Genomic DNA, 18,547 nt, shown 5'->3' on the forward strand with positions numbered 1-18,547 from the left:
CCCAAAGCAATGGAATACACATTCTTCTCTAGTCCCCATGGAACATTCTCCAGAATAGATCACATCCTAGGTCATAAATCAGGTCTCAACTGGTACCAAAAGATTGGGATCATTCCCTGCCTATTTTCAGACCACAATGCTTTGAACCTAGAACTCAATCACAAGAGGAAAGTCGGAAAGAACTCAAATACATGGAGGCTAAAGAGCATCCTACTGAAGAATGAATGGGTCAATCAGGAAATTAAAGAAGAATTAAAAAAAATATATGGAAACCAAGGAAAATGAAAACACAACTATTCAAAATCTTTGGGATGCAGCAAAGGCAGTCCTAAGAGGAAAGTATATAGCAACACAAGCCTTTCTCAAGAAACAAGAAAGGTCTCAAGTACACAACCTAACCCTACACCTAAAGGAGCTGGAGAAAGAACAGCAAATAAAGCCTAAACCCAGCAGGAGAAGAGAAATAATAAAGATCAGAGCAGAAATCAATGAAATAGAAACTAAAAGAACAGTAGAACAGATCAACAAAACTAGGAGCTGGTTCTTTGGAAGAATTAACAAGAGTGATAAATGCTGGCCAGACTTATCAAAAAGAAAAGAGAAAGGACCCAAATCAACAAAATCATGAATGAAAGAGGAGAGATCACAACCAACACCAAAGAAATACAAACAATTATAAGAACGTATTATGAGCAACTCTATGCCAGCAAATTAGATAACCTGGAAGAAATGGAGGCATTCCTAGAGATGTATCAACTACCAAAACTGAACCAGGATGAAATAGAAAACCTGAACAGACCTATAACTACTAAGGAAATTGAAGCAGTCATCAAAAATCTCCCAAAAAACAAAAGCCCAGGGCCAGATGGCTTCCCAGGGGAATTCTACCAAACATTTCAAGAAGAATTAATACCTATTCTTCTGAAACTGTACCAAAAAATAGAAATGGAAGGAAAACTTCCAAACTCATTTTATGAGGCCAGCATTACCTTGATCCCAAAACCAGACAAAGACCCCATCAAAAAGGAGAATTACAGACCAATATCCCTGATGAACATGGATGCAAAAATTCTCACCAAAATACTAGCCAATAGGATCCAACAGTACATTAAAAGGATTATTCACCACGACCAAGTGGGATTTATCCCTGGGCTGCAAGGTTGGTTCAACATCCACAAATCAATCAATGTGATACAATACATTAACAAAAGAAAGAACAAGAATCATATGATCCTCTCAATAGATGCAGAAAAAGCTTTTGATAAAGTACAGCATCCTTTCTTGATCAAAACTCTTCAGAGTATAGGGATTGAGGGTACATACCTCAATATCATAAAAGCCATCTATGAAAAACCTACAGCGAATATCATTCTCAATGGGGAAAAACTGAGAGTTTTCCCACTAAGGTCAGGAACGTGGCAGGGATGTCCACTATCACCACTGCTATTCAACATAGTATTGGAAGTCCTAGCCACAGCAATCAGACAACAAAAAGAAATCAAAGGCATCCAAATTGGCAAAGAAGAAGTCAAACTCTCACTCTTTGCAGATGATATGATACTTTATGTGGAAAACCCCAAAGACTCCACCCCAAAACTGCTAGAACTCATACAGGAATTCAGTCAAGTGGCAGGATATAAAATCAATGCACAGAAGTCAGTGGCATTCCTATACACCAACAACAAGACAGAAGAAAGAGAAATTAAGGAGTCGATCCCATTTACAATTGCACCCAATACCATAAGATACCTAGGAATAAATCTAACCAAAGAGACAAAGGATCTTTACTCAGAAAACTATAAAATACTCATGAAAGAAATTGAGGAAGACACAAAGAAATGGAAAAACATTCCATGCTCATGGATTGGAAGAACAAATATTGTGAAGATGTCAATGCTACCTAGAGCAATCTACACATTCAATGCAATCCCCATCAAAATACCATCCACTTTTTTCAAAGAAATGGAACAAATAATCCTAAAATTTGTATGGAAACAGAAAAGACCCCACATAGCCAGAGGAATGTTGAAAAAGAAAAGCAAAGCCGGCGGCATCACAATTCCGGACTTCCAGCTCTATTACAAAGCTGTCATCATCAAGACAGCATGGTACTGGCACAAAAACAGACACATAGATCAATGGAACAGAATAGAGAGCCCAGAAATGGACCCTCAACTCTATGGTCAACTCATCTTTGACAAAGCAGGAAAGAATGTCCCATGGAATAAAGACAGTCTCTTCAACAAATGGTGTTGGGAAAATTGGATAGCCACATGCAGAAGAATGAAACTGGACCATTTCCTTACACCACACACAAAAATAGACTCCAACTGGTTGAAAGACCTCAATGTGAGACAGGAGTCCATCAAAATCCTAAAGGAGAACACAGGCAGCAACCTCTTCGACCTCAGCCGCAGCAACTTCTTCCTAGAAAAATCGCCAAAGGCAAGGGAAGCAAGGGCAAAAGTGAACTATTGGGACTTCATCAAGATAAAAAGCTTTTGCACAGCAAAAGAAACAGTCAACAAAACCAAAAGACAACCGACAGAATGGGAGAAGATATTTGCAAATGACATATCAGATAAAGGGCTAGTATCCAAAATCTATAAAGAACTTATCAAACTCAACACCCAAAGAAGAAATAATCCAATCAAGAAATGGGCAGAAGACATGAACAGACATTTTTCCAAAGAAGACATCCAAATGGCCAACAGACACATGAAAAAGTGCTCAACATCGCTCGGCATCAGGGAAATCCAAATCAAAACCTCAATGAGATGTCACCTCACACCAGTCAGAATGGCTAAAATTAACAAGTCAGGAAATGACAGATGTTAGCGGGGATGCGGAGAAAGGGGAACCCTCCTACACTGTTGGTGGGAATGCAAGCTGGTGCAGCCACTCTGGAAAACCGTATGGAGGTTCCTCAAAAAGTTGGAAATAGAGCTACCATATGATCCAGCAATTGCACTACTGGGTATTTACCCCAAAGATACAAAAGGAGGGATCCGAAGGGGTACATGCACCCCGATGTTTATAGCAGCAATGTCCACAATAGCCAAACTGTGGAAAGAGCCAAGATGTCCATCGACAGATGAATGGATAAAGAAGAGGTGGTATATATATACAATGGAATATTATGCAGCCATCAAAAGGAATGAGATCTTGCCATTTGCACGACGTGGATGGAACTGGAGGGTATTATGTTGAGTGAAATAAGTCAAACAGAGAAAGACATGTATCATATGATCTCACTGATATGAGGAATTCTTAATTGTAGGAAACAAACTGAGGGTTGCTGGAGTAGGGGTGGGGTGGGAGGGATGGGGTGACTGGGTGATAGACACTGGGGAGGGTATGTGCTCTGGTAAGCGCTGTGAATTGTGCAAGACTGTTGAATCTCAGATCTGTACCTCTGAAACAAATAATGCAATATATGTTAAGAAAAAAAAAGAAGAAGAAGAAGAAGGTAGTGGGAGGGGAAGAATGAAGCGGGGGAAATCGGAGGGGTAGACGAACCATGAGAGACGATGGACTCTGAAAAACAAACAGGGTTCTAGAGGGGAGGGGGGTGGGAGGATGGGTTAGCCTGGTGGTGGGTATTGAGGAGGGCACATTCTGCATGGAGCACTGGGTGTTATGCACAAACAATGAATCATGGAACACTTCATCTAAAACTAATGATGTAATGTATGGGGATTAACATAAGAATAAAAAAATTAAAAAAAAAAAAAAGAAATGACTTATTGGTGTCTACTTCATTCCTGAAACTTTCCTTTAAAGCAGAACATATAAACCCCCTGCTATGTGAGGGGTACATTAAGCTCGGAGTTTATCTTCCATGGCTTGTTTATGAGAAAGCAGCAGTGTGAAATTATTTAAAGACCATGTCAAGTGGAAGAAGAAAAGGAGAGAATGCACTATAAAGGTTGACAAGAAGGATGATTGGAGCTACTAATTAGGAATGCTTGCTCTCTGTTTGAATGCATCTTTTTCTAGTGTAAAATTCCCATATCTGATGTGAGGAAGTGGAGGGGAAAATGAAGAAAACAAAAACAAAAGCAAATATCCTAGCTGACTCTACTGGCTTCTTGGCTTATAAATGGTTACCTTACAACTGACTAAGGTGATGACATGATTGTCAGAGAGTTGAACGGTGAGCAAAGACAACCTCATTTTGGTAAGTGGAAAGTAGTTGGTGAGCAACTGTAGGAAAACAAAGATCATCTGACATGACTGAGATCTATAATTATGAGAACATGATGGCTTAGGTATTCCTTCTGACGTAGTGACAAAAACTTAGCAACAAACCTAGGACTGGGAAGAGTCCAGGTTGAATGGGTTGGGTGGAGACAGGGGAGGGAGGGAGAGAGAGAAGTAAAGGGGGTTGGAGAGAGAGAAGGAGGAAGAAAGGGAGGGAGGGAGGTGTAAGGGGAGAGGGGGAGAGAGAAAGAGAAGGGGAGAGAGATAAAGATAGGGAAGGGGGGACAGACAAACAGACAGACAGACACAGGCTAACAACTCAAGCAAGGAATCCCTACAACCCCCATGTAGTATTGTACTTCCACTTAGAGGCATGAAAGCACCAAATGTTAAACAGTAGAAACTTGGGACAGGATAGTTTACCAGCTGAATGTTTAATGCAGAGCTATAGAAAGAAGTGGAACAGAGGGGAGAAAACTTACAATAAGCAGGACTAATATTTGCAGTGACATTTTGAGAGTAAAGGAGAATATTCATTTACCTCATGACAGGTGCTTATATGCAGTAATGACATTTTTTTCCATCCAAATGCTATTTAGATTGTTACTTTTTTTTTTTTTTTTGGTATACAAAGTTAATCTGGGATCAGGAGTTTAAGCTGGGTGCTTACATTTTTATTCAATGCCAATTACTTTGTGTGGCATGTAATATCTCACATTGATCCTGTTTTTCTTTTCTTTCCTCCTCCTCCTCCTCCTCCTTCTCCTCCTCCTCCTTCTTCTTTGTCTGTATGTGTATCTTTGAACCTATTGCCTCAGTAGAGACCCTTCTGATGATGGCATAGTAGTGTGACCTATTGCAATGGGTCTTTTTTTTTCTCTCTCTTACTGCTTTTAAAGTCAGCAGGACAAGTGCAGAGGTGACAGCAGAAATACATACCTGTTTCTCTTCTTTGTCTGCTATTCACAATGATTTTATATGCAACAGAAAAAAGAGACTAGATACCTGTTTATTTTTGTTTTTTGTTTTTTGTTTTCTGAGTCCTGTATTCTGGCTTCTGTATCCCCCTCTTCTGACTTCAAGGGTGGGAAAATGTATCAACATCTTAGATGCCAGCCATAAAAGAGATGAGTCTGGACAGAGAAAGGACTCCTTTGGCAGCCAAATCCTGGGCATCAATAGCACAACAAAGCAAAGAGGTAAGAGAAGAATGGACTTCCTCAGATCTCTGCTGCCTTCTCCTTAGTGAGCTGCTATCCCCTGCATTTATCTGTGTTTATGAACTTCTATGAAAATGAATAACTGAAGTACCCACAAGTGCAGCAAGGGGGTAGCTTATCCCTCAGTTTAGAAAGTTGACGTGGATTGAATTTAGGGCAAATACCTTTTCCAAGTTATAGAGACTCACCTCTCCTGTTCTTCCACCAAGTACATTCATAGAATTACAGTAAATTTGCATAAGTTTGTGTCTTTGTCCCTTAAAGATCAGCTGCTTGGCCTCTGTCCACACTTTTCATGGGAAGAAACTGAGGCATGAAAAGTTTGATGGATGTTGCCAAAATGACAGCTAGTTAGATAAGGGCAGAGTCTGGACTGGAATCTAGGTCTCCCACTTCCTACCCTAGCTCTTAACCCAGTGCGCTATTTCCTGCCCTGCTCTATAAGTAGGACTTTTTTAAAAAAATGATTTCTCTCCAGCTTTTAGGTTGTCACAGGCTATTAACTATTTTTTAAAGAATTTTAAAATAAAAGCTGTAGTTTTAGGAAATTGGAAGTCCATGTATTTCTCTTAGTGTTGTGGATTTTGTTTTTGTTTTTGCTCTTGTTTCATTTTTCCCTCATAATGAGGTGTTTTGTTTTGTTTTGTTTTATAGAATGAAGCACTTGATAGGCTCAGATCTATACTTAGAGAAAAGTGCGCTATAATATAAAATAATGGTTCAGGGCTTGGTGTTAGAGTCTCTTAGCTCTGGTTTGATTGGAGCTACACACCCCTTTGCTAATCATGTGACCTTGGGCAAGTTCCTTAATCTCTTAGAGCCTCCGTTTCCTTGTCCACAAAATTCTGGGCATAAAAACACTTTATCATAGGACTGTTGTGATGATTAATTGAGGTAAGGTATATATAATGCATTATTTGTATAGTCTCAGGCTCATAGTAAATACTCAATTAAATGTGGCTCTATGTGTGTGTGTGTGTGCTTATGTGTTTTTACACACATGTGTTTATGATCCAGGAACAACTTTTTCTACTCCTGTGATGCTACATTAGTCCTGATTGTGACCGATAGCAGTTTGTTCTCAAGGCATAATTATAAATATGTGTAAAAATTGGACACTTTGTAAGCAAACATAATAGCTTAACACCAGTTTGGAGATGCTATTTCAGCATTTTGAAAAGAGTTGTGGAGGAATATAGGCATTTCAGATAGTAAGAGGTATTATACAAAAAAAAATTCATTAGCTAAATGATTAAGAAAGGCTGGCTTACACAAATTAAAAGGTTTTTTTTTTCTCTAAAAGATTTCTCAGAGTTCTTAACTGCTAAACGACATTGTGATTTCCAAAAATGGAATATATGACCAGGAAGCACTTTTTTCTTCAGACATCTAATGGACCTAGATAGTCATTTTAGGTAAAGCTGTTCTATTCTTATTCCAATTACATGGCCACAGTTCCAAACTCTTTTGGAAGGCTCTTGAGGGAATCACCTTGCAGTACGTGGAACTGGCGCCTAGTTTTTGTAATATTTTTTTTTCTTTTCTTTTTTTTAAACCAAAACCAGAATAAATTTTCACCCTGAGATCTTATTTCCTTCTTTATTTTTAATTGTGGTAAAAACATACATAACATAAAATTTACCATCATAACCATTTTTTTTTTAAAGATTTTATTTATTTGACAGAGAGAGACACAGCAAGAGAGGGAACACAAGTAGGGGGAGTGGGAGAGGGAGAAGCAGGCTTCCCGCGGAGCAGGGAGCCCAATGCAGGGCTCGATCCCAGGACTCTGGGATCATGACCTGAGCCGAAGGCAGACGCTTAACGACTGAGCCACCCAGGTGCCCTCCATCATAACCATTTTTAAGTGCATACTTTGTGTGGTGTAGTAGTAGTAAATGCATTTACATTGCTGTGCAACCAATCTCCAGAAATCTTTTTATCTTGCAAAAATGAAACTCTATACCCATTAAACAATTCCCCATTCCCTCCTGCCCCAGCCCCTGCCAACCACCATCTTCCTTTCTGTCTCTATAAATCTAACGACTTCTAGGTACCTCACATAAGTGGGATCATGCAATATTTTTACTTTTGTGATTGGCTTATTTCACTTAACATCAGTCAGCATAATTAACACTAGCTATTGCAGCAGACAAACCAGAAACCTTCACTACCTGACATATGACAGTTACTTTCTCACTCATACAGAGACCAGTAGGAGTCAGGGGATCCTCCTACATCTTAAGGTTATGCCCTTCAGAAAACGTGGACTCTAAGGTGATTGTGGGAGGGGAAATAAGGAATGGAGTAGACATCAAGACTCCTAACTGCTTTGGTTGGCCCTGAAGCAACCCCTGGCACGCCTTCTTGTAGTCCATTGGCTTAGCTTAGTTATATAGCACTAATCCATCTGGAGTGGAGGCTGGGAAATATAGGGGAACCCATGGAATTTAGGGGGCACTGACTTTGTGAGACATGTTTTATGAAGCACCATAGTGACTGTTATGACTTTGTTAACTTAATGTTTATTAAGTGGAGCACAGGATGCTGGCCAGTAAGTTGCAGTTCAGTAACAGACCACACGAGAAGCTGAAATAGAAAAGTTGATTACTCACAAGTCATGGAGGAAGGACAACTCGAAGGGCTGCATGGGGACATCAAGGCAGAGTGCAGAGAGAAGGCAGGACCTGGGGCTCATGTCTTTATTAGGGTGAGTGGGTAGAGTACTTTGGGGTTTCCCAGCTAGGTCTGGATTGATCAGTTCAAACCAAAGAGTTGGGTTTTAGTAAGCCCCACGGCGGTATTATCTAAGGGATGCATAAGGCATATGGGTGCTGGGAGGTAGGGGAGACTGTTGCAGTCACATCAGGAACTTGCATTTGCTTGTGATTCTGATGCTGCTATCCAGGACAAGAGCTTGCAGGAGAGGCTAATGTCAGTTTCAAGTCCCTGCAGACTGCTTGGCTAAACAAAATGGATGTTGAGGCAGCAATACTATGGATTAGTTTAGCTAAACTCTCAACACTATTTGAAAAATAATGATAAATATATGTGCATGATTTATTTAGTCCACAAAACTGGTGGACATAGGAATTCATAAATCTCTTGCAATAACTGTGTGGTGTGCCTCAGGATTTTGTGGACAGGATAGGTTTCTAGTATTCATCATTAATCAGAACAATATTGTAATTTTAACTAGCAGATAATTAGAAGCATGGAACTTAGGACAATTTAATTTCCAGATAAGACCAGCACTGATATCAACAGATGAATGTATTTGTTGTTTTTAAAGTTCTCCAGAGAGAACATTAGTGGTGACAGTTTCTCCCATAGCCACTCCTGTGATGAACTTAATTTCAGTTATTTTGATGTGGGATTTTGGAATTATTCCTTACTGTGTATTCTTTATTGCCTCTATTGTGCAATAAATTAAGCTTACCACTTTGATTTGAAATTTCCATGTTGATATAGTTGTTTTGACTAATTGATCGTGCCTTGAAGTTTTTTTTAATTAAAGGGATATTCATGAATTCTTATGTATACAACTGACTTAAATTCAGTTCAAAACCCTATGGCATATTAAGTATTCAATAATATATGCTTTATACCTTATGTTTCACTGTCCATAATAATTACGTGAAGACTATGCCTGCATTGTACCAAAACACTCAATTAAAAAGTGCTAAGGCTATGAAACTGATTGTTTAGCATCACACACACAGACAAACTAAAAAAGAGTTGTTTGAGTGACTCCAACTTATAAAAACTACTGAATTCCATCAAAACATATTATATATTGAAACACGGTGACAGCGCATAACAGTATTGCCTTATGCTTTATTACAATGGCTAATTTTAGCCCCTAACATAGTTTCTGGTGGCCTTGTCTAACACGTTTGAGAAAAATAGATATTACTTTCCACCTTGCTGTGAACTCACTTGGGAAGCCTCAATTCCTTTTTCAAAATAGAGCCAATAACCACTTATTTCAAAAATATATTTTTGGCAACGACTGGAATTTATTTGAAACTATATTTCTACAGTAAGCATGAGGATCATCTTGCATTATCAGGTGTTCTTATGCATTTTGAACATACTTAAACTTATATATAATCTTTAATTAATACTAGATCAGGTCTTTATAAAATTATAATCCAGAATTATGATTTACAAATCACTCGATTTTTTTGATATTAAATTCGGAGAGTGAATACCCATAATGGATGAGATGTATGTAGGGTTAGTCACAGAAGGTTTGCATAGAGGTAAAGATGTCTAGAAGATTCTCCAACATAAGGGAATATGGGGATCCAGACTTCCTAAGAGAAAGAGGAATAATAAAGTCATAGTTTTGACCAAATATATATGGATGAAGGAAAGAACAGAGTTCTATCGTATGATCTATTATAGGAGTTCTAATTACAATATGAAAGCTCTGTAGCTCTCATAGATTATTTTAAAAATGCATTTCTCAGCCAAAACTAAGCATTTTGGTTTCCAGTAGATTCATTTTTGTCCTCCTTTCAGTTAGGCTGGCTCATGCTCATTTATTCACTTTTATCATTAAAGAAAAGAGAGCAAAATGACATCTCTCAATTTATGCAAAAGCCAGTGGTAGGAAAAAAATACTAAAATTCTTAGTCCATTAGCTTTCAGTTTGGGTCATCGCCAGCAAAAACACCCTATGTCCTTTATATCAAGTTATTTAAAATTCTTCCTTGGTGTTTTTCCTTAGGAATGTGTTGTTTTCCCAATACACTATTTTTTTTTTGCTAGAGAAAAATATGAATTAATTTCTTGCAAGTTCTGTGCATCGTTCCACTTTCATTTATATTAAATACAGTCTATAAATCCTGCAGGTTTGTTTTGGATTGTTTATGGAAATATACTGGGAAGGAAAGGATGATTGCTAAGCTGGATTTCCGTAATGGAGTAATCCGATACTTTATCATAGAGTTCATTTTATTCCTTACTTATGATTTATAGTTGTTTCTTTAACTGCCTGCAAGGTACATGAAGGAGCATAAGCCAGAAAACTATGAAAACATACATAAATATTTATTCAAATGTGTTATTTTTCACCTGATAACAATGTTGTTTTTTTTTTTAAGTTTTCTGTACTGGAGCATATTTTTCAAAGCAACTCACTCAAGTTTCTTCTGTTTTGTTTTGCTTTTATTTGTTTTTGCAAATTAGTAGGGAAGAAACAAAAGTTTTATTCTCCCAGAAGTTGCACTCACTGCAACTTCATCACACCCTAAGCTGAAAAGCATGAGGATGTGATAATGATGCTGTTACTATTGTTTCCCAAGGAGCACAGGTGAGAGGCAAAGCAAGCAGACAATCAGGTCACACTCCAGTCTCACCTTCTACATAATCTGAAGCATAAAAAGAGCTTTGCACAGATCTGGAATTTATAATACCATTCTCAAAAGTCTGTGTGTGTAGGCGGGGGGTGTAGTGTGTGTGCACACACATGCCCACCTTTTATTCCTTAACAATCTCTCTAGGGATATTAATATTATGCCTAAACAATGGATTGGAAAGTAAAAAATTCAAACAGCTGCAAACACTAAATAACTGCTTTGACTCCAGTGCACCAGTTTTACTGGATTCATCATTGTTTTAATGTTGCTAGTATGAGCCAGAATAAGGAAATCTGTGGGCCCAGTGATAAGCCCAAACATCCCTCTCTCATTGATATCAAATGCAGGCACTATGAAAGGTATATTAGTAACACTTATTCCAGACATCAGCTGGGTGGCTGTGTTAACAGTAGTAGTAAAGTGCTTGGGTTCTAGAATCAAAATGCTGTGCTTCACATTATGGCTCTGCTCCTCTCTAGCTGTGATCCTATGTGAGTTACTTAACGTTTCTGGGACTCAATTTCCTCCTCTGTAAAATGTGAGTATTCTAGTTTTGCTGTTGGGATTATACGTACTAAACCATTCAACTATAAAATGTGTTAAACAGCTTAGTACAATACTAAACACTTAGTACTCAGCAAAATTAGCTAACATTTGTATGTACTGTCTCACTAAAGATTTTACAGTTGACTGACATCAGTCATTATGTCTTTAATGAATATTAAAGCTGGGTATCCAATAATTACGTCTCAAAGAACAATGAGTCCATTCACATTGAAGACACATTGAAGGTGCTTTAAAGATGATAGACTATAGGGCGCCTGGGTAGCTCAGTTGGTTAAGCGACTGCCTTCGGCTCAGGTCATGATCCCGGAGTCCTGGGATCAAGTCCCACATCGGGTCTTACCTTATCTAAGGCAGAAACATAGCTTGGCTCAGGGCAGACTCATTGCATAGGACAGACTGCTTATGAAATCTTTGTGACAGAAATCCCAAATTATATTATACATCAATTCATTTAACAACCAGAATTCCAAGGGAATGGAATTTGTTGGTTGTTTTTTGTTTGTTTGTTTGTTTTTGTTTTTAGAATGTTAAATGTATAATGCTTGAGTATCCATTGCTTAATATTTGTTATTTGGCTTTGAATGATGTATTTAATGGATGCCCATTTTCATGGAAACATGATCTGAGAGTATATATTTCAGCACCGACAGCAGCAGCAGGAGCAGCAAAACAATTCCAGAGAGAGTTTGTATTCCCCAATACATGTGGATGTCAATAGCTTCATTTATTTGTTTGTCTACTTATTCATTAATTTGTTCATTTATTCATTCATTTATTTATGCATGCATACATGTGAGCAACCAAGCAATCTGGTCAAAGTCATTCTGTATTTTATGATGGTTGAGATTATAATCAGACTTTTCCATGGTAATAGTCAACACTAAAACTTAGCAGAGTGGCATCTATTTTCTAAGATAAGGGTAATAAACACTTTTGAACATGCAAGAGATCCGATAATATAATTACCATGAGGCCTTACTGAAGACTCTACTGGAGGCTGATATTCAGGCAATAAAGAGATGAGTAGAAAAGCTACGGAGAAAGGTTGGTATAGAACATTAGGAGTGTAGGACTAAGAATGTAAGGCTCTGATTGTAGGGCTACCATCAGAAGACTAAGTATTAAGATTTCAGGACTAATAGGCAGACCGATGTGGTAGTTCTGAAAAATCTAATAACAGAAGTAGAAAGATCTTTTAATCTGCTAAAATTGATGGTAAAGGAGAGAGGAAATGGGATTGCAGAAAATCATTCTGTATACTAACTTAATTACTGTTCATATAACATTTTGAAAGGAGCTATGTAAGTAAATAAGTGGACAATTCTAATAAACCACTGCATTGGTAACTGTGTTGGGAAACAGTATAAATTATAACTTATATAAAGGGCAATTTAGTAATATATAGCAAAGATTTAAAAAGACACATATTCCTTGACTTAGAAATTCCATTCAAAAATTTATCCTGTAAACTCCAACATGGGTGAAATGATATATATACAGTTAATTATTGTAGCATCATTTGTAAGTGAAAGATTAAAAACAACAAAATGTCTATCAGTAAGGTACCAATGAAATAAAAATGTAAAAGCACCCATTGGAGAGGCAAAGAAGGGTAGGAAATTGTATGTGCTGATAAGGATAGGAAATTGTATGTGCTGAAATGATGTCCAAGGTAGAGTAAATGAAAAACAAAAATGAGAAGAAGAGTTCATGCTACCATTTGAAAAAAAAAATGCTTGTATGCATATTAAATATCTCTAGATGCATACCTAAAAACTTCATAGCAATTTACTTTAAAGGGGAGAACTGGGTGTTAGGATTAGAGGTGGGGAGGGAAGTTCATTTTAGACCTTCTTTAGACCTCATTTTTAAAGGTTGTAGCATTAGTATTTATTACATTTAAAAATGAACTAAATGTAAATAAAAGAAAAACAAGAAGTATTCATCTCTGTCACTGGTGACCTCAGTGAAAATGGCTCGTCGGAATGGTTTGAATGGAGTAGATTGAGAGGAAAATGGGGGTTGAGAAATTAGAGAAAGGACAATAGACACATGGACATCTTTTCAATAGGTTTACTTGTGCTTAAAGTTATACATGAGGGCAATAGAGTTATAGGTAATAGATAAAGACAGACCGTAAGATAAATATAGATAATGGAAAAGATTGATAATACCCCAATATATTTTCATGGTAATGGGGGATGATCCAGTATCTAGGATGTAAATTTTACCCAAAATAATGACTTTGGTTTTGAAACATTAGATTTTTTTTTTCTGATAGGAATTATATATAAGGACTTACTCTCTATTAAGGCCACTCCTCCTTGGTGGCAATAGGAACACTTTATCTGTATCTATTTTTTTTTTTTGCATTTTTAAAATTTTACTATGTTATGTTAATCACCATACATTACATCATTAGTTTTTGATGTAGTGTTCCATGATTCATTGTTTGCATATAACACCCAGTGCTCCATTCAGTACATGCCCTCTTTTATCTGTATTTCTGTAAAGAAAGGGGGCAGAGAGGATAACTGAGTAGATGGAACAAAGCCACATGATCATGGGAAAAGGCAGTCCTGGTGGGGCTGGCAGGTAGCATGGTATACTATCTCTACCCTCCTGGTCTTGTTACTTTCAGAAACCACCAATATTCTTAGTATGTGGTGCTTGGGAGAGCTGAAGGGAGGAGCAAGTGACAGGATATTCTGTAGGTCTAGCCCTACAGAACAAATGGAATATTGTTATTGTGTGAAAAGAGAGAGATGGAAAAGAGTTATGAAATATTCCCATTTCAAGATCTACAATTATGTGGAGATTTATTTTGCCTTCCATTCCAATACATATTCTACTTTTGTAGTTTATCTGTAACTTTGGGGAAAATTTATTTTGTTTATTGCATCTGCCTCTCACCTCCTGCTCATGCTGTGGTTCACACCCAACCCAAGCTCTGGCCACCTACACCCAAATGTCTTCTCTCTTCCTATCCTTGTTTGATGTACTATTCTATGGCTTTCTATTTCCATCAGGTGAAAATTATTCCACTTTCTCACCAATGGGCTCTCTACCTTCTTCTGCTCCAACTTCATTTTTTAGAGCTCTCAATTGACAATACAGACAAGTAGGTGGAGTTATTGCATATTGTTTTGGTAGATGAATGACTAGAAATTCTAGCACCTACAACAGGGGCCTGTGAGTTGAACACAGGGTCAGCCAATGTTATTTAAAATAATGAATAGTGCTCACTTCGGCAGCACGTATACTAAAATTGGAACAATACAGAGATTAGCATGGCCCCTGCACAAGGATGACATGTACAGTAATGAATAATACAATTTCAAGAGAAGTAGATTTTGGTTTAATTGAAGGCAGCTCTTTTAACAGAGCTGCCCAATGCAGAACAGACCAGGCTTTTCTTTCAAAATACACTGGGTTTTCGTTCGGGTCACCTAACTCCCAGTTTGTTACAGTGGGATTTCTTCATTAGATAGGCAGTTGGTCTGAAGATGTCTAAAATCTTTCTAAATCTTAACAGTTTATGATCATTGGATTCATTCTCTACTTATCATTGAAGCCCATTCTTATGTCTGCATTGCTTGTGAAGAAGTCGACTTACTTGTAGGAGAGTGATTCACTTTTTAATAAGATACTAGTTCTATATAAAAATCAAAATAATTTCATCTTTAAAAAAGTCAAACTGCCTAGGTATTCAACCAGCTTTTGCCAGAGGGGTTTTTTTGAAATGAGCTGAGACAGAGGCACATGACTGCACAGGGCCTCTAGCACAGCAAGGGCAACCAAGATGAGAGACAACTTGCACAGCTGTGCAAAAGAAGGGAGAGGTACTGGTTCCAGACCTGCTCCAGAGAGAAGCTCAAAGGTACTCAGCATTGGCAGAACAAAGAACCTCAGGAGGGAAGCTTTGCTCCAAAAGAGAGGTTTTTGCTTCAGGAGAAGACTGTGCTAGGAAAAGGAGACTGGCTGTTTGAAACTCAAAAAAAAAAGAAGCTGATCTCATGGCTCTGAGCAAAATAGTGAGTAGAAAAGAAATATTAACTTGAATCCAGCTGAGAGACATGGATCAAAGTAAACCTGCATATCTAGGAAGAGAAATGACTGTTTCTTGTACTTATCTTTCGCCTGATTTTCCTTTGTTTTTTATTTTGTATTTTTCTATTATTTACAGTTGATAAATATGCTTTGAAACTATGAGCCTTTTTTTGTTTTTTCTGTATCATTCATATTTAATTCTAGGAACATTTATGGAATGTCTCTCATAGAGTAGACACTATATAAGGTGCTACAGTTTAGAAATAACAGGGCATGGCTCCTTCCCATATGGGAGCTTGATGGGATAGCCACACAAGTCATGGTAATAGCAGGGAGTGGTTAAAAAGTAATAGGTTTTGGAATAAGATGGGCTAGAATTTAAATTCTGATTATATCACTTCTTATCTATAAGGACAAAGAAAAGTAAAATGAATTCTAATCTTCAGTTCCCTTATCTGTAAAATGTGGATATGTCTCATGGGTTGTTGTGAAAATTAAATGAGATTATATACGTTATTGACTGAATTGGATCCCCCCATGTTTATATGTTGAAACTCTAATTCCCAGTGTAACTCCATTTGAAGATAAGGTCTTGAAGGATTAATCCATTTATTTGTGGGGAGAAAGGCAGAAGTATTTCTAGCAAAAAACATGAGGAAACATACTTGGGAGATTTCATTCACTAAACTGAAAGCTAAAAGATATGGTTGGAAAGATCCAGATCTCAGTTGTAAATGTTAGGCTGCACGGGTATCTCATTTCCCTCTAGGTCCATTCTTTACTTTTTTTCTGTCTTGCTTGCTACCTCATGAGTTGACTGGTAAGGACTGTAGGTAGAGGTTCTTATGCCTTTTGGCTTTTCCAGCCAGTGGAAAACTGCAAGAAAATACCAGAGGGAAGTGGAGAAAGAGATCAAGACATATATTCCTCTGGTTTCCTCTCTGGGAGGTAGTCTACCACTGACTCTGTTCATTGATTAATAATCACTACTACATATAGGTTGACCTATTCTAAGTCTCTTTCTTCCTAGGTTCTCTTCTTTACTTTGTTGCTTTGAGCCTAAGGGTGGCAACGAATCTTCCTTTGAGACTCCCAGATTCTCACGTTGTCCCTTTGTAATTTTCCATGTCCTGTCTATACCATTGTGATTCTTTCTTTTGTAAAAACACACAAACGAAAACTGTCCTAGAGTTTTCCTGATTTGAGTATAATCTGTTTCCTTTTAGAACTTTACTGGTAAGTATTGATTTCTGTATTAAGACTCTACTCATTAATTCATTCATTTAATCTATCATAAACATCTGTTGAGAGCTCATAAGGGTGCTGCTAAATGCTATCTCTGGTCTCATGGAGTTTAAAGTCTGGTGTGAGATATATACAAGTAAATAGCAGTAACAAAAGAGCATAATAGATGTTAAAATGAAGAAAGTTTAAGGTGCCTAGGACTACATAGCAATGATGCCTGACCTGAACAGGATTTGAGTAACAGTATGCAATGTGAGATTGGCACAGTAGAAGATAATACAGAAATTCAGTACATAACAAGATGGTACTACATTCTAGCAATGAAAATGGATGACAGGGAGCGAAACACTGTAGATCTAGCTATATATATTTTGTCTAAATAATTAGTCATAGAAGCACTATGGTGAGAGTAGTCCATAGACTTGGCCAGGACTGATCTGGATGTGGTCCTTGTTTTAGATAGATTTAGGGATAATCTGACCTCATTAGATGAAATTAATCTGGTCCTTTTTAAAAAAGTTGAGGTAAAATTGACATACAACATTATATTAGTTTTAGGTGTACAACATAGTGATTTGAAATTTGTATATATTGTGAAATGATCACCACAATAATTCTAGTTACCATCCATCACTATACATTGTTACAGAATTTTTTTCTTATAAACTTTCGGGATTTATTCTTAGCAACTTTCAAATATACAATACAGTATTCTTAACTGTAATTTCCATGCTGCACATTACAGCCCCATGACTTATTTATTACTGGAATTTTGTACCTTTTCACTTCCTTTACCCATTTTGCCCACCATTCACCCCCTACCTCAGACAACCACCGATTCGATGAGGTTTTTGTTTTGTTTTTTAGATTCTAGATATAAGTGAGATTATATAGTATGTGTCTTTCTCTGTCTGACTTATTTCACTTAGCATAATGCCTTAAGGTCCATCCATGTTGTTGCAAATGACAAGATTTTGTTCCTTTTTTTTTTTTTTACGGCTGAAATAATATTCTTGTGTGTGTGTATCAGCTCTTTTCTATCCATTCATTCATGGATGGACACTTAAGTTGTTCCATGTCTTGGCTATTGTAAATAACACAGCAAAGAATACGGGGATACCTGTGTCTTTTCAAGTTGGTGTTTTCATTTTCTCCAGATAATTACCCAAATGCAGAATCGCTGGATCATATGGGAATTTGATTTTTAATTTTTTGAGAAAACGCCATACTTTTTCCCATAGTGGCTACATCAATTTACGTTCCCATAAACAGTGCACAACGATTCTTTTTTCCACATCTTTGCCAGCACTTATTTCTTATTTTTTCAATAATAGCCATTCTAACGGGTATGAAGTGGTATCTCATTGTGGTTTTGATTTTAATTTACTGGATGATTAGTGATGCTGAATGTCTTTTCATGCACCTATTGGCTATGGCTTTGGAAAAATGTCTATTGAGGTTCTCTGCCCATTTTTTAATCCGATTATTTTATGTTATTGAGTCACATGAGTTCCTTATATATTTTGCATATTAATTATGTATCAGATATATGATTTGCAAATATTTTTTCCCATTCATCAAGTTGCCTTTTTATTTTGCTGATAGTTTCTTTTGCTGTGCAGAAGCTTTTTAGTTTGTTGTAGTCCCACTTGTCTAGTTTTGTTTTTGTTGCCTTTGACTTGACATCAAATTTAAAAAATCATTACAAAGACCAATGTCAAGGAGCTTACCACCTATGTTTTCTTCTAAGAGTTTTATAGTTTCAGGTCTTACGTCCAAGTCATTAACCAATTTAGACTAAATTTTGAGTGAATTTTTGTGTGTGGTGTAAGATAGTGGTCCAGTTTCTTTTTCTTTCTTTCTTTCTTTCTTTCTTTCTTTCTTTCTTTCTTTCTT

At 37.2% G+C, this 18,547-nt stretch overlaps 1 non-coding gene across 1 annotated transcript; it reads left to right on the plus strand.

The window, feature by feature from the left end:
- Positions 1-14,594: 14,594 nt before the first annotated feature.
- Positions 14,595-14,698, plus strand: LOC123325767. Its single transcript, XR_006540625.1, has one exon. It is a non-coding gene; the product is annotated as a U6 spliceosomal RNA (small nuclear RNA).
- Positions 14,699-18,547: the final 3,849 nt, after the last annotated feature.

The sequence above is a fragment of the Neomonachus schauinslandi genome, chromosome 9 (genome assembly GCF_002201575.2).
Source record: "Neomonachus schauinslandi chromosome 9, ASM220157v2, whole genome shotgun sequence".
In the NCBI taxonomy this organism is placed as follows: Eukaryota; Metazoa; Chordata; class Mammalia; order Carnivora; family Phocidae; genus Neomonachus; species Neomonachus schauinslandi.